The sequence below is a fragment of the Anas acuta genome, chromosome 1, assembly GCF_963932015.1.
Source record: "Anas acuta chromosome 1, bAnaAcu1.1, whole genome shotgun sequence".
Lineage (NCBI taxonomy): Eukaryota > Metazoa > Chordata > Aves > Anseriformes > Anatidae > Anas > Anas acuta.
In genome coordinates this window covers 2,258,721-2,285,077 of record NC_088979.1, presented here as the reverse complement: position 1 = coordinate 2,285,077, position 26,357 = coordinate 2,258,721, and the positions used below count along the sequence as shown (strand labels likewise).

At 45.1% G+C, this 26,357-nt stretch overlaps 1 protein-coding gene across 4 annotated transcripts in view; it reads right to left on the bottom strand.

Annotated features, from left to right (window-relative positions):
- The window catches only part of GDPD5 (glycerophosphodiester phosphodiesterase domain containing 5), a 156,009-nt gene that overhangs the window by 103,220 nt on the left and 26,432 nt on the right, over window positions 1–26,357 (bottom strand). The window contains exon 1 of one of the 4 annotated variants that reach the window (XM_068691624.1): window positions 19,936–19,957. The exons of the other annotated variants lie outside the window; for them this stretch is intronic. The gene's annotated coding sequence lies outside the window, so the exon portion shown is untranslated. Of the gene's footprint in view, window positions 1–19,935; window positions 19,958–26,357 lie in introns of those variants that run through there. 4 annotated transcript variants of the gene reach the window in all.

Genomic DNA, 26,357 nt, shown 5'->3' with positions numbered 1-26,357 from the left:
ATGGCAACAGGGGAAAAAAAAAAAAGGATAGAAAGCAAGAGAAGATGACAGTCAGTGCTGCTGTTTGACAGGAGTGGTCTATAGATGCTCAAAGAGTAAACCAAGGCAAGGGAATACTCGTAAGCTTCCAAAAGTCTTATAGGACAGGTCTGAGACACAGACTGCATGTTCATCCTCTCCCAAAATAATAGTAACTAAATAGAAGTCTATCTGGGAATGCAACTTGGACCCCAGACACTCATAAGTACAGGGGAGGGGAAGCATGGGAAGCTTGGATAAAGCTTCAGTCTAACGTTTTCAGGTACACAAAGAACTTTAATTTCAGGGCTGTCACAAGGACCCCTAAATCAAGCAGTTCAAGACCCACACACACCTCCTCACGATGGCTTATCCAGCAAAGCCAACAGTTAAAGGCATGAGCTTTCACCATGGTAAGCTGCAGATCCACAGCTGGAGGTACCAGAGCCTTTTTAAATAGCATTGCATCGCTTTGATAAGATACAAGAGCACTTCACGGGTGAAGACAGACCAGCAACTGACCCTTCTTCCTAAAGAAAAACCCTCACCAGCAGACAGAGGAGACTCAAACCATTCAAGTTTACTGTCCAGTTCTGAAGAGCATCCAGCAGCCTCTGCAGCAGCATCTAAGCCAACATCCCCCAGACTCCTGACACAGTTTAGGAGGGTTTGAGTGCTTTCAGTGTAAAAGGGCAGCCAAAAAAGCACATTTGTTGATCAATACCATCACCAGAAGGCACCTCTTAGAAGTTTTATAAAATTTGCAAGGCAAAATACAGCTAAGAAGGCTCCGTGCCCCACCAAGTGAAGCTGTTGCCCTCATCCTCTTGCTGAACCACTACAGGGACACACGCCATAGGACCCCATAGATTTCAGGTGCAGCAGCTCTTTCATCCATTTCAGACTGCCCTCCATAAGAGAAGTCAAAAGCCCAAAGACGAAATCCGACATAAGTTTAGAAAAAGACATTCCTAAACATAGCAACTTGAGCACCTTTGACTTGAACCACACAAGACACAGCCTCCAAGCCTAAAATCATCCCCTCTTCTCCATCAACATCATTAGGAGATGCACAGAAGCCCCACGCAGAAAGGAAAATAAACAACACAGCACCCGTCCTCCCCACCACACCTACACAGACCAGGAGGTATGGGAACAGACTGAAGCACAGCAAGCACGATGCTGGTGCTCAAGACAAACCACGGATAAAGTTGCCAAACTGATACCAGAGCTCCTTGCCCAGCTGAGATCACAGACTGTATACTTACTTCTGCCTCCAGAAACGGATTTAATGGAGAAAAACAGAAAGTCCGCACCTTACAATCAGTGTTCCCATGACATCTACAGCTTTGAGGTGGAGAAAGCAGGCTATGAATGATTCAAACCTCTGCTGGTTAGCGTTACGTACAGAAATGAAAACAGGAAGCAAGACAACACACATTAATTATTCAAATCCAGCAACACGCACCAGAAGGAGGAAAAAAATAAAATAAAAAAAAGCAAATGCACATAACCCATCCTCCTTGATTTAAAGATGAATCAGCTGCCAATAGCTACAAACATCTTAGGTCTGAATAACCAGGTTTGGCAGCCGGCTTGTCCCAAAAGGGGGAGCAGGGAAGAGTCCATCTGTAAATACAGTAGGAGCATTTTCTGAAGGCTCCGGGATGCCTAATTAGCACACACTGCATTCCTGAGGTCCTGGGCTGTGGGTATCCGTTACAGCCCGCGACACATTATTCCTTTCCAAACAGCTTTGGAACAAAAAAAAAACGGCAAGAGAATCCAAGTTGCAAATTTAAAAGGGAAGCTCTCTGGGGAGATTTGGCCTAAAAATTTGGATTTATTTTTTTTCTGTATGAGTTAACTCCTCCATCGCTGTAGCCTTACAAGCCTGGAGTTGGGAGAGAACAGAGTAAGCAGGACTGATCATTAAACATCATTAAACCATCTCAATGTAATCATTTTAGCAAAGGGAAGAGCAGCAGCACAAATCCTTCAGTGCGCTGGGTAAATAATGTGAATGAAACCATGGAGTATCAGGTTTAGTAGCACCTAACCCTCTCGCGAGGCTTGGTACAGCCCAAGCCCTCCCCTGTAATCCATCTCCAATTTTGTATTTAATCAACCCAGTTTCACCCAGGTCAGGCTGATCTCATCCAGCAACTTGGGACAAATCTTTTAATAGCCCAGAGACCAGCATCTTACTGCACATCCAGCATTATGGGCATTACTATTCTGAATGCCTGCATGGTTTGACCAGGATGGTTTGAGGGATGAGCTGAGAGCAAGGGGCTGCTGCCTGCCTTACCTCAACCCCCTACCTCCAGCCTTCTCCCAGATCTCCTGGGCTGGTACAGTGCAGTATGTGACTTCTTGCTCGAGACTGCCTAGCACTCTGAAATTGCCTCAGCACAGCTAAGAATGAATGAAAACAGAGCTTAGGATGTTCTGATGGAAATTCATGAATCCTAAAGTCTCAGCAGAAGCTAGAGTATGAAAACCCAAGGCCAGCATGCCACTGGGACAAGCAAAACCAGAGCAGGCCCCAAGCACATGAAGTGCAATCTCCCAAAATTCAGGCCTGAGCAAACTTTCCCTGCTTGCGGTTGAAATAAATGCCGAAAACACAGGCTCCAGTGGTATCTGAGATATTTTCTTAACCAACCCATTTTAAAAGGGCTTTGGCATATCCTACCACTTTCCACATTAAAAGTGTTTTTCCTCACATTGGTGACTCATGGGATCACTGTTTATCAAGAATCCCTGTCAAAATTCAACATCTCCATCTCTTATTAAAGCTTCTATCAAGCTGTTTATGCTTAAAACCTTGTTAAGCAAGTAATTACCTATTCCAAACACATGAGAACATTACTGATAACCAATTATCCATATTGATATTCTTGTAAGCCTTCAGGTCAATTGTTTCCCTAATTACACTGGAAAATCCTGATTTTCTTAAAATACATTCTAAATAAAAGAAGTTAATCTCTTCAAGAGCAAGCCCTCCAGTTCTACATGCAAAAGAAATCCTTTTTGCCTGGCCAGGACTGAAATGGTTTAAAGCTTTTAAAGGAACTGATCTAAATCCTTGCGACTTTCACGGTTTTCATAGCAATCTTTCTTCTTTAACATGCTGAGCTCATCCAAAACAAAGTAATGCAATTTCATTTTCCCCAGCTTGGAAGACAGGAATGGAAGAGGGACAATATCCCCATCTGTTTAATAATAGAACAGCTCCTATAGAAGGGATGTTTGCTACAAGAGGAAATCTATATGCACACGATGAGCAGTACTTTCCACATTTTCTTGGCTCAGGCCCAGAACATCTCTGCTCACAAGACCAAGATTTAATTTCGAGGCAGGAACAGCAAGAGAAGACCTCAAAGCCATGAGCAGCTTCAATCACTGAGATGCTGCCTCTTGTGGCATAGTTTCTTGTGCCCTTGATGGTGGTGGAGGGTGCCCAATGAGCAGAAGTGGTGACCCCTCAATTCCTGAAGCCTTCTTGATGAGCCAGTGGGGTTTTTCTTTCCAATATATTATTATTCCCTGCTCTGGAAATCACGTCAGGTTAGAGGTCTCCTACCTTTTTTTCCCCAGGGAGAAGCACCCAATTTTATCTGGGCAACACAGAAGAGTCCCAGCACAAGGAAAAGCATCAGATGTGTTAAAGTGCATGTCGCCACCAAGATTTGCAAATAATTAAAAAAAAGGATAATCTGAAGCCATTCATTGCTGCGTATGTGCCACACACAACTGCTCCAGTGACAAAAAATATGGAGGGGAAAATTAAAGTTAAGAAGAGGCCTACAGGGCTTGATTTATCAGAGAACTCTTACTCTTATGAAGAGGAAGAGCACTGCTTCCCTGATGCCTGGTAATGCCAAAAACCCTATGACTACATCCTAGCCCAGGCAGACACCCTGCAGAGCCACTTTGATTCACAAAGCATTGAGTGATGACCCAAATAGGCAGGAGCTGGCTGACGTGTAGCCCCTATGGGTCTGACCTCTTGTTTATTGTTCTTAAATTTTTTTAAAAAATTAACACTTTGAAACTAGGGCAGCTTGTAGTTCGGGGGTTGTACACTTCCAGTTAATGAGAATTCAGACTTCAAAAGATAAACACTTCAAAGGAATTACAAAAGAAGAACTTTTACTTTAATCTCACTAAATAAATAAGCGCGGCACATGCTAACGCCCTCTGCAATCTAGCTTCTCAAACATTTTCCACAAACTAAGGGCATGTCGGGTGCCTAGCATTTTAAAGGGCTTGAAGAAGCGGAACAGGACACCGGAAAAACCTGTACACACTTCTTACAGAGCAATAACCAAACAGCATCTCTGCTTTCTGCACGAGCTTGAGCCTTCACAACAAAACCTTGCAGGTCAAGACACCAGTGCAGCTCTGAAAGCCCAACACCTGCTACAGTCAAATCCATCGAGCAGACTCAGTTGTCTCCCCTCTTCCAAAGTTCAGGAGCAAACCGCACCAGTTTCATAGAGTCCTGCCCTAATCCTGCCAGATTATGGCTCCGCAATAATCCCAGGCACCTGCTATGACATCTAAAACCAAAAGCCTACTCCTTTGTCTTGGTCCACATGGAATGGACAAAGCACAGACCAACCATCTTCAATAAACTTGGTTTCTTCTTGGAAAAATGTGGAGACCCAGCTGGAGACAGATTAGAGATGACAGATGCCTACAAGGATCTCCATGGGCTGTTCCCACCTGATTTCTAAGTGACTATTTACTGGAAACCAGTGCAACCAGCTGAAATGGGTTCTGGTCCACATGCAGAAGTCCAAAGGCCACCAGAAGTCAGACCAACAAAGCAGGGAGGACACCCCCACACGTTTACTCATGTTGCTGTCTGGTCAAAGTAGACCAAAAGGATTTCTGCACAAGAGATATTTAATAGTTGGAAGCAACAAAAGCACTCCGGGCAATGAAATAGCAGGTGATAAACAAAGGACTTGCTGGTCCTTTCTGCCAAAGCGTGTCTGGCAATGAGTATGAAAAGTTTGTTATTTTGGGGGCTGGTGGAGAGATGGGCAACAACAACAGCCAATGCCTCATCAATTGCTCACATCTATTTTTTCTTTTCTTTTAGAAGTAGCGAAGAAGTTTTAAGCAGCCCAAGAGATGTAAAACCTGATTCGCCCTGGCAGAGAAACACTGAAAATACAGGTGGCTGGGGCGAGTTGGAAGTACCCAAAAAAGTTAAGAAAATGCATAAAGTGCCATAGCTGGTATGGGGTAGAGGTCTACTTCCACTTCTGAGTGTATGTCATAGGGAAAGCCTAAGTTGGGCCGCTCACGGAGGTGCCTCCTGTGCTTGAATGGAAAGGCTGGCAACTGTTGAACAAGGCAGGATGCCGTCTGGCAGGCACAGAAACATTATTCCACTGCTGGAATATAAATATTAAGCTCATTTTTAAGCAAGGCTGAAAGAGACTTTTAAAAAAGGGTAGGAAGATTAATAAAGGAAATATCAGCAGTACCTGAATTCCCATTCCAAGGAGTTAATTAGCTCTATAAGCACATTTCCTTTATATAGTGCTTTCTGGCTAAGAGCTAAGGCTCTAAGTGCTGCACCAGGGTCACTTACCCAATTAGAAATACAAACAGTTTCACGTGGAAAGCCACAGCAGCCAAACCACTGCGCAATCTTTACAGTGGGAGAGAGGATAGCCCCATCCTTCTGAGCCAGAATTTAGTAGGCACACACTAATTTCCAAGCCAAAAAAAAATGCCAGGAAGCCAATGGATTTCAGCAGTGCACCAGAACGTACTGATGGGTTAAAAGTGATGAGGACATCCCCAGTCCCCTGGGCTGTGAGACCCTGAACCAGATCAGCCAGAAGGAGATCCCTCCCTGAAGGTGTTCAAGACCAGGTTGGATGAAACCCTGGGCAGCCTGATGTCATGGAAGGCGTCCCTGCCCATGGAACTAGATGATCTTTAAGGTCTCTTCCAACCCAAACCATTCTAGGATCCCATTCACTTTTATAGAGTTATCCTGCATTTAAATAGTATTTAAGGGAGCCAGAATTTGGAAAGAGAGAGGGCAGCCTCCAGGAGGCCAGCAGGAGTTTCCACATTACAACAGCCAACCTTTTATGCCATTGCTGGTAAACAGTGGAGAGCTCAAAGCAGAAGAACCTCTAGTTTACATCCTTTCCCGACCACAGATAAGTTGGGGACAAAGAGTTTTTAGAAGGCACAGGTTCTCCAGTACATGTCTGTCTCAGTTCATTGGCTCTGTGAGAGAGGAAGATGTGTGGATCACACAAAAAGCCACCAAATCCCATCACCATGGAGCAGTGCCTCGGCACCATGCCTGGTGGAGCCACCCTGGGACAGCAAGCCAGAAATGTCCAGACTAGCACCACAAGAGCACAGCAGACCAACAGTTAATAAAACCCCAAAAACAGCTCAACAATAAACTGGGGTGGAAAAAGGGAAGGACCCAGACAGCACCAGGAGCGGCTGTTGATCTTGGCAGATGGGGTGGAAGAAGCGGTAGCTGAGTCACAGGAGAAGTCAGGCCACAAAGTGCCAAGCAGGTCTGGGGGAAGCTGGAAGGGGAGGGAGGCTGCGTCTTGTCCAGTGCATCCCACGTTCAACCTCTTTTTGCCTACAAACATGTAATCGTGTGCACTGTGATACCAGCAGAGTCTGGGAGATGAAATCACGTCAGTGGAGACAGCCAAGGAGGAAAGGAAAGTCACCAGTGGGAGAAAATACTAGGACCAAGGAAACACAGCTAGATGCTGAAGAATATCTGTGAGTTCCTCTGGTTGTTTTTTTTTTTTTTAAATTAAGGAATCAAGAGATTTCATAAATTTTAAAAAGATTGCACAGCTCTTCCTTTCCGCATACCCCAAGAGCTCTGCCATCTCTGCCAAGCTGGAGAACAAAAGTTTATATCGAGCCTTATCCAGGCTCAGCACGTGTTTTTGCTGAGGAACTAAAGGGAAACAGAAGTGTTTTTGAACATGCACACCCTGCCATGCAGTTTCCTTTACAGACAAGCTTCTCCCCCCCTCCCTGATCACCCTTTCCTACCCACACCCCAAAGGGTTCACCATAACCACACGTGAATTGCATTAGCTGGCCCTCCGAGGGGCAGTTTTCATCTCCTCTGGAAGGTGTTAGCAGCTAGAGCAGAAGTCGGTCCAACACGTTGCTACAGAGGGCTTGTCATCTGCTTTCCCCAAGACGTGTTCCCTGCTGCACTGCTGAAAGTTTGGTTCACGCCAGCAGGAAGAGAGGAGAATTGCACGAACCACGCCAACAGCGCTCATCTGAGAAGGAGCAAAATGCCTCCACACCCACAGCACACACTTTAATTGAAACAGTAAGTTGGGGGAAAAAAAAAAAAAAACAGCAAGATTTATTTTACAATCAATACCGTGCACGTCTGCTGTGCAACTGCTATCCAGAGAATTAAGCGCGAATGTCCCTGACTTAATGAGAGGTGGAAAGTCCTAGTTAAATGGATTACAAGCTCTTTATTTCCTGTGATTGATTCCTTCCATGCTGCTGCAAGAAACGTTTTTCAAAACCGTTCTTACACAGCAGAGGAGCTAAGCTGGGGTGCAGTAGGCTCGTTCCCCATGTACCAACTGCTCCTTCCCTCCCAGGTAAGGCTCCTGCCCACAGCCAACGTGCACAGCTCTGCACCAAAATACCCTCTCTAACCACACTGAGACCTGCACACACAAGATCTGTTCCCTCTGCTTCTTCCAAGACGTTATTTCCCCTTCCATTCCCAAAGCAAACATTCACTGCTCCATCGTGGTTTGCTGCTCCTCTGTAGCTCCCTTGTCCTAAAAGCCAGATACTGTTTTGGCTTCACACACCAAGAGGGCATAAATTAATTTGATAAGGCTCTAATTGCACAGCAAGCTCCTTCCCACTATAAACACCCTGTGTATCCCGTGGCCAAAGTAATCAAAAAAAAAAGATAGCAGGATCTGGTGACATGAGAGACATGAGGAAGCCAACCCCATCTCTGAGATTTTGGAGAGTTTCTGACTCCAGCACTTTTTCCTTTCCTTTCCATTGTTCCAAATCAGTCCAGTTGCCACCAAGACAGACAACCGGAACCCTAGAAAGGATTTCCAGGCATTCATTTTTGGATAGAGCACTCAAACACACAAAAAAAAGAAGCCCCGGAGATAACCAAAAACGGCCAGCCTCCATCAGTAGATGGATATAGAAGAACTGTTTGTGTCTTTATTTCTCTCTCCCTGTCTACATTAAAGTGCTGAGCAAAACCAATAGTGTGATTGCACATAACAAGAGTTGAAAAATGCATAACAATGCCAGAAGTGACATAAGCACAAAAAGTGGCTCAAAAGGTTCATGGAAGATGCACGCAAAGTGTCTCAAACCTGGAGATATGACTAAGGAAGACTTGTGATGCTACAGGTATCTCTGGAAGGTTGCAAAAACTCCATCCTTGGAGGGTTTTGTTTGTTTGTTTGTTTGTTGTTGTTGTTTTTTTGTGTTTGTTTTTTTTTTTTTTTTTTTTTTTGAAGACCTGGATGGGAAAAGCCTGGTCCAAGCTCACATCGACCCTGCTTTGAGCAGGGTGAGATGGAGCAGAGCCCTCCAATGGTCTCTTCCCACTCCAGTGGGCTGATAGAGCCACGATGAAATGAAACATTAAGCACCAGCCCCACAGGAGCCCCAGCTTCCAGAAGAGCATTCACACAGGTTTTTCAAGTGGAAGCCTGCAGCACATCCTGGAAACCTCCTAAAAAGAGACTCCATTTTACCACCACAATCCCTTTGTGCCAAGCTGTCAGAGCAGACTCGCACAATTGGCACTTTCCACTCCATCACCTCCACTACAGCTTTTAGATCACTCAAAAAAGTAGAAAAAACCCTTCAGACAATCAAAGACAAGATCAGAAATTATACTCACACCCCCTCCTCCAGCTATTTCACAGCAGATACTTTGACTTCTGGCGAGGAAGGGCTCAACTCCTGCTCACCCCTCTCCTGTTCCAGAGATGCTCAGAGGTTTGTCTCGCGTTCCTAAAGCCTCCTTCCAGTTGTGGCTGAATTCTTTCCAGTCCTGTATAAATCAGTCTCTGTTCAATGCAAGGAGGCAGACGCGACAGTTTCCCTCCCAGAGGATTTACAAGCTCGATCCAGGCACCGCGTGGTGAATGAAAATGGCATCCAGGGAAACAAGCAGGCAAGGAAAGACAGGTGACAAGCACCAGATCATACAGTCACTCGTTCCAGGTAAATACTTGTCTTGACTGCTGATGTGTGTACTCAAAACCCAGGAGCTGATCTTTAGGAAGACATGAATAAGGACAAAGTGATTTTACTCTGTTTGCAGCCGCATAAATCTTTCAGGGGAAGGGAATTTTCTCATTTCACCGAGCAAGTGGTTGCAAAGTTCCCCCAACGCGTTCTGCTTCCAGAAGAGCATCTCAAAACGCTGGGCAAGGTCATTGCGACGGCGGCATCAGAAGTGACACAGCAAGGGAAGGGGAGAGAGGGTGAAGCCAGGAAGGGAACCACCCCTCCAGATCCACGGGCTCCCAGAGCAAACAGAGGAGACTCATTTCCAAGCTGTGCCTGGAGAGTCCTGTTAATAAAAATAAAAACCAGAACTCCCTCTGACCATTGCATCAGCTGCTATCTTATTTTCCTTATGGAAGGGAAAAGTCAGGAGGGATTCATAAACTCATTTACTGATGCAAATCCAAGACCTATCAGTCCAAGGGCTTTCAAACGCTTTGCTTTCAAATGTTTTTGAGGACTTTTAGCACAACGAGCATTAACCCAGCCTATTCCAGAGCTATCCCCAGCATTAATGATGCTCTTCCAGACATTTACCAGTGGCACCACCACTCAGCATGCTATGAACAGTGCCGAGCAGACTGGCAGAGCCAAATTAATTATTATAGTGGAAGAATGACATCTGCAGCAAGCCGCCTTCACAGCAGGACAGCCACCTTTCCTCCACCCCTGGTGAAACCCTAAGAAAAACTAAACAGACTTATTTGGGTGGACAATAAATCACGAAGAACAGGGGCATCCTTTATAGGATGGAGCATCAAGCATTGCTGCCCATCCTTACAGCTATTTCCACCTTTTCCCTCATCCTTCACAATGAAAAGATGATTGATGGTGGTCAGGCAAAGATACCTGGAGCAAACTGGTGAGGTTACAACAGGCTTTGGAGATGTGACACAAAGCTCTCCATCCAATGTGCCTCAAAGCATCGATGTCCACATTGGTCACTGCTTATGAGCCTCAGCCTCATGCTGCAGAACATGGTCTTGAGGCAAGACCCCAAGGGGTCCATCAATGCACAGTTTTGTAGTTTGGTGGGAATTGCTTCCAGCCCAGAGCAGCTTAGCCAAACATCTGCAGCAGCTAAGCAGCAAGTCCCACAGGAGCCCAGAGGCCAGGACGCAACAGCACCAGTATTTTTCTTCCCTTCCCCATCAAGCACTGAGCTTTCTAGGAAAAAGCCTCAAAGAGAAAGAGAGAAAGCTGATTTTTCTTCGTAGCCCTGTGACAATGCAGTAGGTGAAAAACAACCCCAGATTTTTACCAGGGCAGAGAGCTCAGAACCACAGACTAAAGATCAGTTATGCAAGCATGCAGTCACTGCTAATAAGCCTGACCGGAGGGAAATGTGCTCATTCAACAAGATGACCTTTCCTTCCCTACCAAGAAAGGCATGGATGTCACCGCAGAGATGACACAGACACCACCTAAAGCAGACCTTTCAGCACCAGGCAAGCAAAAAAGCTTCCTGGAAGTCTTTTGATGAGCCATCCTTATGCAAGCATCAAGAAAAGCAGAAACACTTGGTAGTCTGCAAGGCTGAAGCACCTACCTGGGAGCATCGTGCACCTCACACCTGGAATATGGACCAAAAAGCAGCTGAATTCCAGGAAAATGGAGGAGGACTTCCTGGAACACAGATCTCCCACAGAAAAGCATCTTTCTTTTAATTGTCCATCCTGGGTTTACTTATTAAGAGGTTCCCAGGAAAATAACCCATGTAGCTTGAAAGGGCAGGTCAGCTGCATGCAAACAGTTTCCAGGATTAAATGGTTTTCTTTCAGCCTGGTTCACTTTCTAGCAGAGCCCATTTGGGGTTTTCATCTTTAAGAACCTGTCTAGATAAGAACACTGAGGAAAGCTACCGTCCACAGAAAACAAGCAGATTTCCTTGCGCTAGCCAAGAGCTAAAAATATCTTTATTTTCAGCTTATTTTTCTAAGAAAACTCCGTCTGCTTGCATAAGTCTCTCTGATCATGTACTCTTCTCTGCTCTCCACTACCCTTCCCTCCCCAAGCATCAATGCCCTGGGGCCTCAGCCTCTTCCAAGGCAGAACAGTTGTGCACTGACAAGCTCTCCAAAAGATGCTGCTGGGTGGAAAAGCATCACAGGAGCCCCCCAGGGGAAGAACTATCCCAGTCCAGCCCACTAGCTCAGACTACTTTCCACGTACAGCTGGAGACATGAAAGGATGGAAGTGGGAAGATTAAACACTTGAAATAAGTCCCAAAGAAACAGATTTCATTTGCTCTTAGGTCTTTTTTTTTTTTGGTTAAATAGAAAAACTTCGAAAACAGCTCATGTTAAATAACTTGCTGGATGAAGGACCAAGCCAGTATCTGCTACCTCTTGAAAATACTTAAAAGGTCCTGAAAAAAAAAAAAAAAAAAAGCTGGCTTATTAACCAAATTAAGAAGAGTACCAAGCACCTAACAAAGCACCTCTGGAAGTACAAACCCAGTGAGAAAATTCAGGATTAGGCTTTACAAGCACTAGAAACGAAACAGAAAGGACCATCAGCTAGCAATATTTTGTTGTTGGAATGGTTCTTACACAATCCTAAAACTCAAGGGCAAGACTTACCCTTCCCTGGATGAGCACACCTGAGTTCAGCACCACCAGTAGACTGGATAAACCAGAAGACTTAATCCTAAAGGAAAAGAACTGGCCAAAAAGGGGAAAAAAAAAAAAGGACTGCTACAGAATGCTGTGTTTCTTAGCTGGGTAACTGGTCAGACTGGAGAAGAGAGGAGGAAGGTGGAACTGGGAAATAAACTGGACCAAGGTACAAATGATGGTTGATTATATAGTAATAGGAAATGGGCATTCCCTATACAGCAAGGAAGAGCAGTAGTAATACCAGCTTGCTTCAGGCCACAAATGTGAAGATGAGCAGCAGGGAAACCCAAAGATTGCATTTAGCAAGAATCGGTTTATTCAGATTTGCACAAGGCTGCAATACAAAAAACCCTGCATTAACAGGGTAAAGAGCTACCTGAGGAGCAGGAAAAAGGTATATATGTATATTCAACAAGAAAAATACTTTGAGGCCATGGTACCAAGTTCATAAAAATCCCCGTCAAGCACTCTAGGCCAAGAAACCTTCCTCTCAGGTTATTCAGGGATAAGAAACATCTTGAAAGTTCAGGAAAGGGACTGACCTAATTGGAGTTCACAGGGCCTAACACAGTTACCCCATTTATAAAAATGACCAGGGTCCTGCTACGACTCAAGGACTCATCAAAAGCACAAGGTAGAAGGCACCTGCATAGCATAATGACTTCGGTCAACCTACCATCCATGAGAAATAAAAAAGAAAGACGTGAAAAAACATACTTCATGCTTCTATTTCAAAAAATGGCAGTCCATTTTTTTCTCCTTAAGAACCATTTTCAACTAAAAACCAGGAACCTGACATAGGTGCTCCCTCTGCTTCATCGCTGCAGGACTTTCTTCACCTCCAATTTCCCCTCCATCTATGAGATGTGAGCATCATGGTCTAGCTAAGGCATAGGAGATTTAGCTTCCACACCACTTGCTAGAACTAGAAAATAATTTTCCCAAACAGGATGCAATTTATAAATGGAGCCAGGTACCTTTACATCAAGATGCAGCCCAGCTGATGTGTGACAGCAGCTCTGTATGGCTCACGGTTGATTTGACAGTATCTGAATTTCTGTCAATCTAGCAGACCTCCAACAGGTCCTTTTTTATTCCCGGTAGCCTGATCCTATTTTTGGATTCTGTGGGCTTATCAGCAATATGTTTGTCTATTTTTTCCATCTCTGCTACCTCTTAAGCTGGTTCAAGAACAGTTATGCAAGAGTCCCTCTGGTTACAATGGGAAGGAGACACTTTCTTCTCTGACCTGAATTCTGGCACTATTAGCACATCTTCCACATCTCTCTCGGCCACAGCTTTCCTCATTTTAGAGGTGTAAATCAAATCAATCAGCTCCCCAAAACTCAAATATTTTAGGCATTAGACCACAGAGCACTTTCTTAACCAGAAAGTGATTATTTCTCCTTACAAGTCCCTGAGTGAAATGACTGAGAATCTGCGCCTGAAGAAGTTTTCACTTTTCTGATATGGTCAGCTCACAGCTCAACTATTACGTAAACATGGATCTGGAAGCTCTTAAGCCAAGAAAGCTAGGGAAGAACAAATACTGCAGCTTCAAGCCACTAAGAAGCTTATCAAGAAGTCTAAGAAACGATGAGACAGAAGACTGCATCGTCTACAAAAGAGTCATTCTAATGTCTGCACCCAGCAGAGCTAAAAGGAGTTACTTTTTTTGGTTTCAGTCAGCCCACAGGTGTCAAGTGAGACACATGAAGGAAACTTCTAATTCTTACTGCTCTCTCCAGGTGAGCAAGTCATTTCACTATTGTTATTTCATAGCAGTCCAGAAGAAATCTGGATTAATAATTGGCTAGGAAAGGAGGTGACTTCTACGAATTCAATGGGGAACCCTATTTTTTCATGTTGTGAACTTAAAAAAAAAAGCAGCAGACATAAACCCCTTGGGTCTATGTTTTTCTGCATCACACGGGACGTGGCAGTTCCTGCTCATCTAGCGACGCTCTTGCAGTCAGCCTCTACATCCTGCAACATCACACCAGGCTCTGCCAAGCCATGAGGTTCAGCTGTAAGGTTTTATTTGATCAGCTTGCTTTACAGATGACCTCAGAGCTGACCTGAGAAGGAGATTTGACTAGGTGACCTCATGAGCTCCCTCCCCAGAGGGCTTACAGTTTTCCTAGTCTTCCTTCTGTCACTGATGTGCCTGATTTACGCACTGATTTATCTCACCAGTCAAGGGAAAACATGGCCCTGTTCTGCAATAAACACAGCTAGACCCTGTTGTCCATCATACCAGTGGGACCAGTATTGCCAATACTGGACAATCTCATCGTCTCCTGTTAAGAACAATGGTGAATGAGCAAGGTTCATCCACTGAGAAATGCACCATAAAGTATTACGAGGAAACTGAGAAAGCAATAGTCTGTTCTGCTTGCTTAACAGCCACTGTGAAAGCAAGTCTTTTCAAAATCTTGGAAGCACAAGAAGCGTTGTATTTCATCCGCAGCCTCACATTAATTCTTCTGCCGCACATCAAGGCGCTACGGAAAAGCTCACACAGCTCATGCTTCCTGATAGCCAGCTGCCAAGCAGCTATTTCACCAGGCTCAGGTCTCCAGCAGCAGCTTCCACACAGGAACGAGGTTTGCAGGGAGAAGTTTTGGTGTCTGCCTCCTTGGATAGGGAGAGCACAATTCTGTGACCGAGGAAAAAATGACCACTACTCACACTGTACTCAGAAGCGACTTGGAAAGAGGGAGTTAGAAAAACTGAGTGTTTTCCCCTCTTTCTTCCCTTTCTCAATGGATGTTTCCATTAGAGAAACAAAGTGCCTGACCAAGTTTTAAAACAGTCTGAGGTTTGCAGCCAACAACAGACTCCAAAAGAGTCTGGTCAGGATGGAAACTTTTTTCCAGAATAAACCCCCTCAAGCTAATAATGTTGGCCAAATCACTGTAAATCACTGTCTTCTCTTTAATCCTTGCTATTAACTTTTAGCTTTCTAAGCAATTTCACATATTCCAGAAAGTTGGGGTTTTGGAGTGTGCTGCTTTCCAAGAATATCCATTTCTCTTTAGCAGCATAGCAATTGCAAGCTATTGAGTAGGCTGTGAGACTTAAAGCCCTAACCCCTTACCTCACGTCTTCCTCAGTACTATTTAAGAAAGGCTGACAACATTTTCACTGCAGAAAACACTCTGCCCCAATAATTAGTAATACATGGTAAATTTTAACTTGAACAACTTGAATGTTATGCATTTTGTAATGGAATTGTTGTTCAGTCTTCTGCCAAACCCCCAACAACTCCACATTTCTTCCTTTTTTGTTCTTTTGAGTATTGACTGAAGTCTGTTCAAACTTTTTTTTTTTGTAAACAGCTGATACCACCTGCTTCCAGCAGCAGGGAGGAAAGCAGAGCATCACACACCTGTTTCTATTCCTGGGACATTATGCAAGCATCTTCTTCACACGCCACCCACACTTTGGTCCTCAATCTGTTTGGCTTCACAGCATCGCTCTCAAGTGAAAACATGGAGGCAGCTCCCCGTCTTGTCTAGCTCTGTCTTTCGTCAGGCTGTTCGTGTTTCATTTCACAGCTTAATAAGGTTTTGTTCCCTTTGCTGGTGAAATCTTTGCCACCCATCGTTCGCTCAGCCCACAGGTTTGAACCCAGCATATGCAGCTTGCTCGGCACACCCCAGCTCACAAGTCCTCTCCCCACAACAGGTGGCTCAGCTTTTACAGGAACATAAGTGTGACTTCTCTTAAATCTTCTTTCAGCTCAAAGTATGCATTTTAAACAGAGCATCCTGAAGTCTATGGGTTTTCTGTCAGCTAAGCATAGATGTCAAAGCATTATTCAAACTCACAGCAGGAAGCCCTGGCTATTTACTATAAGAGATCTACAAGTTTGACAAGCCCAACCCTGGTACTTGGCCACCACACACAAAGAAATAACCAGAGACACGAATGTGTTATAGAAAATAGCAGAAAGGGGTAGAAAGAGGTAGAAACAGCCATTCTTTGGTGATGGGATGCTCAGTAAGGGAAATACCTTTCCCTAGCACAGGTTCCTTCCTATTAGGCTTCAAGAAGTTTTTCATGCTCTTAGAAGTCACTTTCTATGACATTCTAAGTTCATTCTTGTCCAAAACACTTTGAACACATGGCCCAAAATAATCCCACTGACAGTTTAGACACGGCTGCAAAGAGCTTCACGTGGTCCACAGCCTACAAGAACCACTGTCTCTACCTTTATCTATAGAGAAGTTTCCAAAATATAAGGCTGCATGGCTTTTAGATGGGGAAAAAAAGTAAGTGGTTGTGCCACTAAGCTCACATTACCCTATTTAGGCAGGTAGGATGGAGGGGAACATAGCATATTTCAGATAACCCTTCATACAGGACAAGGGTTTTGCTTTCTTCCAGAGTGAGATTAAACGCATTGAGATGACTCCCAGTTGGGGAACCCCAACCCTGTGCCACCAGCTTTCACAAGATCCCTTGTTCAGAAACTTCAGGAACTAGACATGATAAAGAGTAAGTCCTGGGATCTCCCAGGCTTGTTGGAGAAAGATGGAAATGCTTCACTTACTGTTATCACAACTAACTCCCACCAGCTTGTCTTATCTGTCCCAAAAGACCTCTTCTACAGAACAAATTATATCTCAAAACATCCATCCTGAGGCAGCCCACTGAAAGTCTTACAGAAAATCTTGAGGGTATTATACACAGCACCTTAGTTCTTTGCTGTCGAAATACAGGGAGAAGAATGGAGATTTGGGGATTTGATATAGATGGACAGATATTTTCACAAGGTTTTACAAGGAGGGAGCTAAGAGGCTACAAATACTCATCTCACAAGGGCCAATATCCCTGGTCTTCAGTGCTTCCTCCTGCTTCCAACATTAGCTTAGGATGAGCAAAACATGCAACAGTGACATCCCCCAGAGCATCAGCTCTGACCCCCTACCAGGATCTGTGGGAGTCACTGGAGGAAGGAGCAGAGCACACTGGGGAGATCAGAGAACAAGCACAGCAAATCACTCGGTTTTTCATTAGAGCCAGAGTATAAGAGCACAATCTCATGCTTGCCGCAATCTTTGAGGTTGCAGAAACAGCTTGGACCCACCAGTACATCGGTTTTCCCCATTTCTTCTCCCACTCAAGCTATCAAGGGGAAATTACTGAAACAAAGCCCTAGAAGGAAGAGGGTCTGGCATGCTCAGGAGCACCTAAAATGCACTGGGGATATCCAAGCAGGGTGGCCAGCTTCCTTTACAGCCCCACCTCAAAAGGACATTGAGACAACATGCTACAAGTCATTTCTTACCCTCAGCTTGTAACATTTTGGGTCTACCCTATTCTGCAGCAGGTTTCATAAGAACCTTGTATCTAGGTTGCCCAGACTTTCCCTGCACTCTAGGAATAAACCATGCGTGATGAAGTGACCTTCTAAGCACCAGAACAAGTTTGATTTTTTTCAGGAGAGTTCAGCAGGTGGCATGCATGGATTTAAAGCCTGTCAGGTATCATTGCTGAAGACTGCAAGGCCAACAGGATCATCTGTTTTAACCCAAAATAAAAGCAACCTTCTAAAGCTGACCACCAATACAGGAGGAAAAAGCAGGTACAGGATCAGCTCCAGCACATCTAGGAAAAAAAAAATCACAGGAAGAGCAGAAGCAACAAGAAAGAGCTTTTAAGAGGACAGTCAATATTCTTGGCAAGAAGTTTGAGATTCACAGAGTGTTTTTTTTTGCTGCATGGTCATGCTTTGTTACAAACACTCCTTCCCAAGGAGGCTGAAGCACTGCACTTCCAAACACAGTTGTCAGCAGCTTACAGAGCAAATATTCTCCAGGGCAGTCTCGCACTACTGACTTCATATTTTCACATTAGAAGCCATAAGCTGCATTCAAGATAGACTCCATCTTTGTATTAAAGCAAAAACTCAAGGCTGTCGTAAGTTATAATGCAGTTTATTAGCTGAAAAGTATTTCCAGCTGCAGTTATTGCCTACTAGAAGCGGAACTGGCACCCATTCATCATCTTACTCCTTAGGAAAGGAGGCTGCACAAGCAAGACAAAGCTAATCACCAGTTTCTTGCTGAAATCAGGTCCCACAGGCAGCAGAGTCACAGAATCACATAAACTTTTGAGTTGGATGGGATCTTAAAGATCATCCCATGGGCAGGGCACATGCCCTCACAGCATAGGGTGACCCTGTAAGCAACAATTTCCCCTTTGCTTACTGGGAACAGGAATACACAACAGACAAAGTGTATTACAGCCATGAAACCAGGTTACCTTAAAAGCCCATGTAAACAGCAACAGTTGAGTGCCCTGGGTGGGGAGGATTAGCAAGGTTTGTGCACACACACAGGATGCGTTTCATCTCAGGGGTATTTTCAAACAGAAAGACAATAATGCCTTTCTGCAACACCTCTCCTCCCCAGATGATCTTTTATACACCCACATATTGCACAAGCCTGAAAAGAGGTTCTCAGCATGCAGACACGAGGCTTTTAAGAGAAGACAGCACAATTAAAAACCTAGTACCTGAAGGGAACAATGGGACATCCACATGGATTAATGCGAGCAGCGGGCTGGTGGCAGGTACAAGAACAAAACATCAGGAGATGCTTCCATTGCAATTATCTCAATCCCCAAACCTACTCTTAAATTACATTCTTCCAGTGCTTTAAAAAAGTCTCAGACCATCTTATATTTACTTTTAAGCAGCCTTTCTATTACCAGTGTTTGAGCACGCAGAGCCCCAGGGAGGGAGATCAAGCAGCAGGGCAGGATGGGGAAAAGTTCAGCTCCCAAAAGGTGATTCCTGCACTCAATGCTCAGAGAACTCAATGCTGCTGACACTTTGGGGCAGATAAACATTATCAGAGGAGCCACAGACAGGAATAAGTGTGACTGCCTGCTCCTTGCACAGGCCTTAGATGCGTTCAGGTTGCAGTTTCACTAGAGCAAAGCGGATACGCCTGATAAACCACCCCGAAGCTTCCTTGGAAAAAGAAAATGAGTCACTTCTGGCTAGATGCATGCATACGGTACTACAAAAAAAAAAAGAGGCAAAAGATCAGTGAAGTATTGACCCTGCTCAAAAAATAAACTGAAAGTCCTTTGAAACAAGGATCACGTTTGCTTTAACGTAGTTTCTTTCTATCGCTTTTACCCACATGCTTGCCTTCAGACCACACAGCAATTTGCTTTATAGTTAACACTGGCAGAAGGAAAAAAAGCAAGCAGGCCTCCAGAGCATCTAACCACAAAAACCCTCAGCAAAAAGTCACCTACCCTGTGAAAGACAGTCCAGAATTGTGCAGCAGGTTTTTCTTTCCATCACATGCTGAAACTACGGGTTGAAACCCTCCCCTGCAAAAAAGTCACCTATCTGGGCACCCGATTTCAGGAAGTTTTGTTGCATTCCTCTTTTAGTCAGATTACTGAAAAACCCGACAGAGATGCTGAATCACCCAGGAAACACAGGCTGGTTTTGAACTGGGGACGAGAAACAGCAACGAGAGCTAGAAATCCTAAAGGGATGCCCCATCCCTAAAACTAGGAGACAAATTGTCACCATGCTATGAGCAGCAGCTCAGGGAGAACAGCCAGTTTCTGCAAATCTCTGGAGTAAGAGAAGGGATAAAAAGGAGATGAATTGGGACACTTTGGACCTTAAAGCCTGCAGGTTCACACAAGGATGGTGCCCCCATGCAGCCCACCAGCTAACCCCACTCTCCTGTCCCACCCTCTACAAGACCTCATTTGACACACTTGCATTTCAGGAGCATCAAAGCTTTCTCTTGCAATGAGCAAAATCACAACGAAATGCTTCAAGTGCCCTACAGCCCTTCAGCAGCATTCAGGTGCTTGTCTGGTTGCCACAAGCCTGCTATGCTCCATCTCCCTCTCTTCTCCCCCACCAGGACCATGCAAAACCACCACCAGAGCCCAACAGAGAAGTGCTGAAAAGAAATCTCACCATCACGTTTGCAGCACGGATGATTTCATCCCAATTACTTGCTCTTGTCATGCAAAACAAAAGCTACAGGAGAAGGTTTAAATCCTGACCAAGAAAAAAACACAACCACCAACATGAAGACACTGCTCCAGGCAATCATTTCAGATTTTACATGCTGGGATCAGCCTTTGAGTCTGAGGAGGTTCCCAGAAGTGCTCTCAGAGGGCAGACAGACATTAAAGCACAATTATACATCTGAATTTATGTCTTCACCCTCTGATTCAGGGCAGCCCAAGGAACACGCACATACAGGAACAGCTCGTTTAAGAAAAAAAAGAGGACCTGGAAAAAAGTGTGCATGTTATGCCGAGAAGCCGGGCAAAGAATGCAAATTCTGACCTACTTCTCCCTCCTTGCTGGAGAGGCAGCTGCTATTGCTGCTCTGCAAGCACGAGAGACGAGCAGGAGCCCTGCCAAAACTGCTGCAGCGATGCCTCTTCCAGACGCAGGCTGCGCCGTGCCAAGCTCCTTGCAAAGCCAGGGAATCGTCCTTCTGCCTGGTCACCGAGATCCCAACCACCTGGTCCAGCAGTTGATGAAGTCAGGGCGGACAGAGGTCACTGAAGGGCCTGGATTCATTTTTTATGCCTGCATCCAACTCTTTTGCCAGTGCCTTCCTTAGCTCTGCTTCAGGGGTGAGGAAGAGCAGTGTCCTCCAGGTAGATGACAGGCCAGGTGCCTTCAGAAAACCTCTCCCCAAACCAGCCTCCAAGAGGAGAAGGACACAGCCATTAAGGTGATGGACACATTGGCTAGACTACAACCCCAACTGAACACCCACAAAGTCTTCCCAGGATCCACATGAGTCATCCACGCTCCTCATGCAACGGGAGAGAGATGCAAGGAAAATTCCAGAGAGGAGGAACACGGAGAGTTTCACCCAGCAACTCTTCCACGGAAGGAAGTTTCCCACTTATTACACGGGCTGAGGCTCTCAAACTAGGTCTTGGAGCTGGATTATCTACCTGAGAGCCACCAAACTGCAGGTGAAGCAGAACCAGTAGCATTTAGGCAAGATTCACCCTACCGTACTCATCATCTCAGGACGATTACTTTTCTCATGTACTTGCAAAAACAGAGCAGCCTGTTTTGGAGGGTCATGAGAAGCTTTCCTCCCAAGCTATCCCACGCTCCTTCCTGTAGGAGAAAGCCTTTCAGAGGAAGAAATTCACCTTATCTCACGCGGATGTGTACTGATAGGGTTAGCCATTGGCTTGGGTTCGATGAGTCACAGAGACGCGTCATTGCAAAGTATTTTCATTAAGGCAGCGAACTGTTTCAGCGCAAGGTGATGCAAAAATAAACGCAACCAAGAAGCAAGAGCTATCCCTTTTACATCAACGATCCAGCTCCTTTTAGTCACCTCTTGCTTCATCCAGGGCACAGGATGCAGCTGGCATTTACAGGACACCTTGCACAGCACGAGGTGCCTGGTGCCAAAAAAAAAAAAATCAGGTAGAAGTTACTGGATGTTCCCAGCTTATTGCAGCCAGATGAAAAGAAATCAGGACAAGCAGAGCAACACTGAGGGCAGTTTTCAAATAGCTCCAAATCTTAGCCCATTTCCAATGCCAGCATAAAGGCACAGGATGCACACAGAGGGTGGAAGTTACCTGGCAAATTTCAAGAGATGGGAACATGAGAGGCACTGACTGTCCCACACCCCAGCAGGAGACACAAGCATCCAGCAAACACTGGTTTCTCATCAGTTCCTGCAAATCCTACCATATATTACACACATTAAGCTCTTAATACAGCCTAAGGTGTATTATTCACCATCTCTCAAGCTTTATGGTTAGCATAAGTGCCGTTACAGGGAGATCCATAAAACCCTAGCTGCACTGGCCAGCAGTTGCCATTTCTGGCCAAAGCCTCCTGCAAACCCTGATTATAGAGAAGGCTTTGTTCAACCTCCCTGCTTCCTTTCCCTCGGGAAGCCTATATGTCAGAAGACCAATAAATGCTGGCAATTTATTACGTGGAAGGACAGTCACGCAGCTGAAAGAGAGAGAGAGAACCGAGAGCTGAGCTGGGTTTATGATTGAAACAGCCACAGAGCCCTGCGGTGGCAAGTCAGATTTGTTGACTCTGCTTATGCACACACAGATATCTGGGGGTGAAGGGAAATAAAGTAGAGAAGGATTATCGGCTTCACGGGAGAAGTTGGACAGACAGATGTAGTTCAGCCTTAAAGACCGTTCCGGGACTGTGTTGGAAGAAAATAGAGGAAAAAACACAATTTACCAGGAATCAGATAGTTCCAATTTAAAGAGGTTGTTTGTCAGTGTTGATTAAGGAAGGATTGTTTTTATCCTGAAGGACAGCAGGTCAATCTCCACAGCCCTAAGAGCTCTCACACCTCGTTACTGTGATGCCACTACCCCAGGCACTAGAAGCACCTCCAATGTAATTGTGGTGTTTAAATAAAAGAGACTCAGGCTGTATTTGGGGTACTTCTGGCCACCCAGGCACCCAAGTGCTCATCACCACCTATGCAGACACCTTATGCACTACTTTCAAGACAATTGATCATTTCTCTGGCCTCTTCCCAAGGGACTGGGAAGAGGCCAGAGAAACATTCAAACACCACGTAGATAATTTGCTTTCCCAAGCCCTTTCTGCAGGGTGGCAGAAGCATACCTTAAAGGTTTTTTTATTATTATTATTTTATTTCTTTTTTTTTTTACCTTGTAACAAAAGCAATTGCTTTTGTTACAAAAGCAATTTTGTAACAAAAGCAATTGCTTTTGTTACAAAGACACAACAGCACATCCATCCAAAACCAGCAGTGAGGCAGACAAACCTGAGTTCATGCAGATCCTGCTCCTCATTCTTCTTCATCCTTTGAGGAACACAGCAAAATGTTCCTCTAGGAGAGGCACAGCAATTTTGTGTGTGTGTAGGAAATCACACGTACAAGCTGTGCCACTTGCTGAATGAAGCAGAGCTGATGGCTTGGGTCACTCTGCTCTGTTCTTGTTTAATCTTTTCTTCAAAACTGAAGGCTCGCGGGTTTTTAATGAAGGCAGAAATTCTCAGGTTTCAGTAGACCTCAGACTGAGAATTTCAGAAAGTGCCCGCAGCCACACGCCAAGTTCAACAGAGGAAGGGTAGGTGGTGAAAATCTGAGTTAAGAGCTCATCCCAATCTGTCCCGAAGTGCTGGGCACTTGCTTAACATCACTCCATCTTTCCCCCAGCAACCCAGCACAGAACTAAACAGCTTCTCAGCCATCCTCATAATTCTCCATGAGGGAGCTGAGAACCTGTCCTGGCCTTTTCTAGAGAGCCTTTGCTAACGCAGATGGGCTCATGCACTAATGCACACGGGCTACCTTTGTGGCATCATCCCCAAAACACCACCACAAACTATCACCAACCCATGCTAGAGGTGCTCTGTACTATTTTCAGCGGGGAGAGTCACGTCCTCCCTTTCCCTAGAGCTCACCCACAAAGCAGGACTTCAATGGTTTCAACACTGTCCTACTGAACAGCTTCTGGACCAGAATTGTCTTCCTTACTAATGTGGGAAGCAAAAACACATCAGCCCCTCTCTAATTTTCTTTTTTTTTTTTTTTTTTTTTATTAGAGAGGTGACCATGTAAGCCAGCTTCCTAGCATATTTAGATAAATGTTAATTAACAGCACCTCTACTCTTACAGCCCTGGCTGTTTTTAAAGTCTCAACCGCAATTTTTAACAAGGAGAAGGTCACATCTGTATCTGCTAGGAAAGCTGTATTTTGTTCCTCACCACCTCTATGGAGCCTTTTTAGATGCAGAATTAAATCTTTCTTTATACACAGCTTAGAGTGAGATGAGAGAGAGTATGAATTTTTCACCTCCAAGGCAAGTTAATACTGATCAATCAAAAGGAGCAAGCAAGTCATACAAAATAAGGTTTAAACCTTTATAGGAAAGTCATTGTCACAGCAGAAAAGACAGACCAGCTGCTAAGAGAGTAGCTGGTTGCATTTAATCATGCCAGGGATTCACATGGGATTGAGGGAGCCCAGGGAAATCTCAAGTCCACCTTCTGCATTGGACACACCGGGAGAGGAGACCTCAGGTCACCCTCCCCATTTCCTGGCTTCCTACGGCTGTCTCCATCCTTTTGTGAGGGACGGAAATTGCATCCTCTGAAACTGGCATTAAACCAAGGAAAACCAACTGATTGTCTTTATTTTCCTCCTCGCCTTAATGAGAATGGCATTCACCAAGAGACAGGGGGAAGGGGAAGGAAAGAAAAAAAAATCAATACATTACACACATTTCCTGCTTTGCAAGGTTAATCACTCCAGCAAGCTATTAGCATATTTCAGAACACAGTTATCTGCCAAATATTAGATTTTCAGTTACGCTGAACAGTAATTAAGATACTCAAGTCTCCACGAGTCAACGAGGTGGTTGTGCTACCCACCGAGGTCTCAACCTGGCTTCCCACAAGCAGCTCCAATGCATCAGCTCGCACAAAAATGCTGTGTTCAAGGCTCTGCCCTCGCCAAGTTTTATTGAATCCGCCCCACAGGTTCACGTGTTAAAAACTTTCCTTCCAAAAAAGGAGGAAGAAATTAAAGTCAAAGCACTGATTCATAAAGAGGGGTTGATTTATACACTGCAAACTCATGCTGGAAGGGGTAGGAGGATGAATTAGCAGACGGTCCAAGCTGACACATCTTTGTTATTAGCCTCCTGTCATTCCTGAGACAGGGATCCAAACTGCAACAGAGAGTGCAACACCAATCCAGCGTCTCCGGGTCTGCCAGTCCCGGTGATTAACTGCACAGACGTTAATTACAGGATGTAAACAGTGCCCTCGCCTGACCCATAACTTGACGTCAGGCATTTAGAGCCCAGCTGGTGCTCTGGGGAGCTGGTCAGCTGCACGGCACGGTCACACGCGTGCCACCTCTTGCCAAGCAAGTGCAGCCTCTTCCCACCAGCCTCCCAGTCTGATGGCATCGAGCATTGCACCCACCTTTACTTTGCACCCTATTTCTACCCCCACCTTTTCCATTCCCAGAAATAAAGCTCCTCAATGCTGAGAGCTTCTACCACAAAGAACAGAGCAGGACAATCACATCAGCCCAAGCATACACCTGGAGGAAGACTGATTAACATTTGGCACCCCTGGACCAACACCAGCCCATGGCATCCACAGAGGCCAGGGATTAACTCAGAAGCACTAAAGCAAGATCCTTAAACACCTCCAAAATTTCCTCTGGCACAGTCCCCACTGCTGTCACAGAGATTTTTAGCAATGAAGGACTCGCTAGGCAATGGCCAGCGAGGACTGCCACTGTGCCACCAGAGACAGACAATGGCTGGCATCTTAATACGTGTCACCGTGACCTTCTGCAGCTCCAGCCACAAATATAAAGGCATAACAAGATAACAGGAGTGCAAGTGCAACTAGGAATAAAGCAGTTTTAAGCAGCCCTGATGAATATTCATTAAAATTTCTTTGCTGCAATCTTCCAAGCATTTTTTGTGTCCGAATGCCTAGGAGAGGGAAAGAGCTGATCCCACCAGCCCAGGAGATGCCTGACTGCTAGTTAATAAAGCAGCTCAGCAGACAAACATACTCTGAGCCTTTGCACCAAAGGGAAGGCAGAAACAAACACTCTTCCATCTCCCAGAAAGTCTTCCTTTGCATTAGCTTTCCTCCCAGTATTTCTGTAGGCCACTTCTAAAACATCTGAAAAGCCCCGTTTTGCACTAAATCCATATCCAGAAGGCACCAACGCTGAAAGCTCACATGAAGCAGAGTCAGGATTCCCGCACTGCCTTTGAACTGTAAGCACTTACATGAGCAGACAACTTGAAATAAATGGAGTGAGGTGATGTTCATGTGAATTCAACACCAGCTGCTGGTTCTGGGGACTTGCTTTTAGAAGTGTGGTGCTGGATACTGACCACCAGTTCTCAAAAAAAAAAATAAAATAAAGAAATACCTATGTACAGCACTTCCAAGCACCAATTTTGTGTGTGGTTATGTATGCACGTGCAACCCTCTCATGCTACATGAGAAAACTTTTTCTGTACCTCCATCCAACCACCCCTGCAAGACCAGGACTCCTGCTCATCTCACAGGGATCATTGTGGAGAAGCACGCAGGACCAGCAGCCTGTTCCTGCCCAAACAAACAGGGCTCCTGCATCCTACAGCAGCCTAGAAGACAAGAGGTTCGGTTGTGGCCCCAAGGCACAGACTCATTTTCCCCTGTGAGGTCCCAGGGACCAGGCTGAACGTGCCAAACCACTGCCACCTATACCAACGGGATGGGAAAGACACATGGGATAAGACTCGAAACAGCACAAGCCACGTTCATTGTTGCTTCCAGCTTCCTTGCCTTTATTTAATCCGTCCTTCCCTTCCAAAGGCTC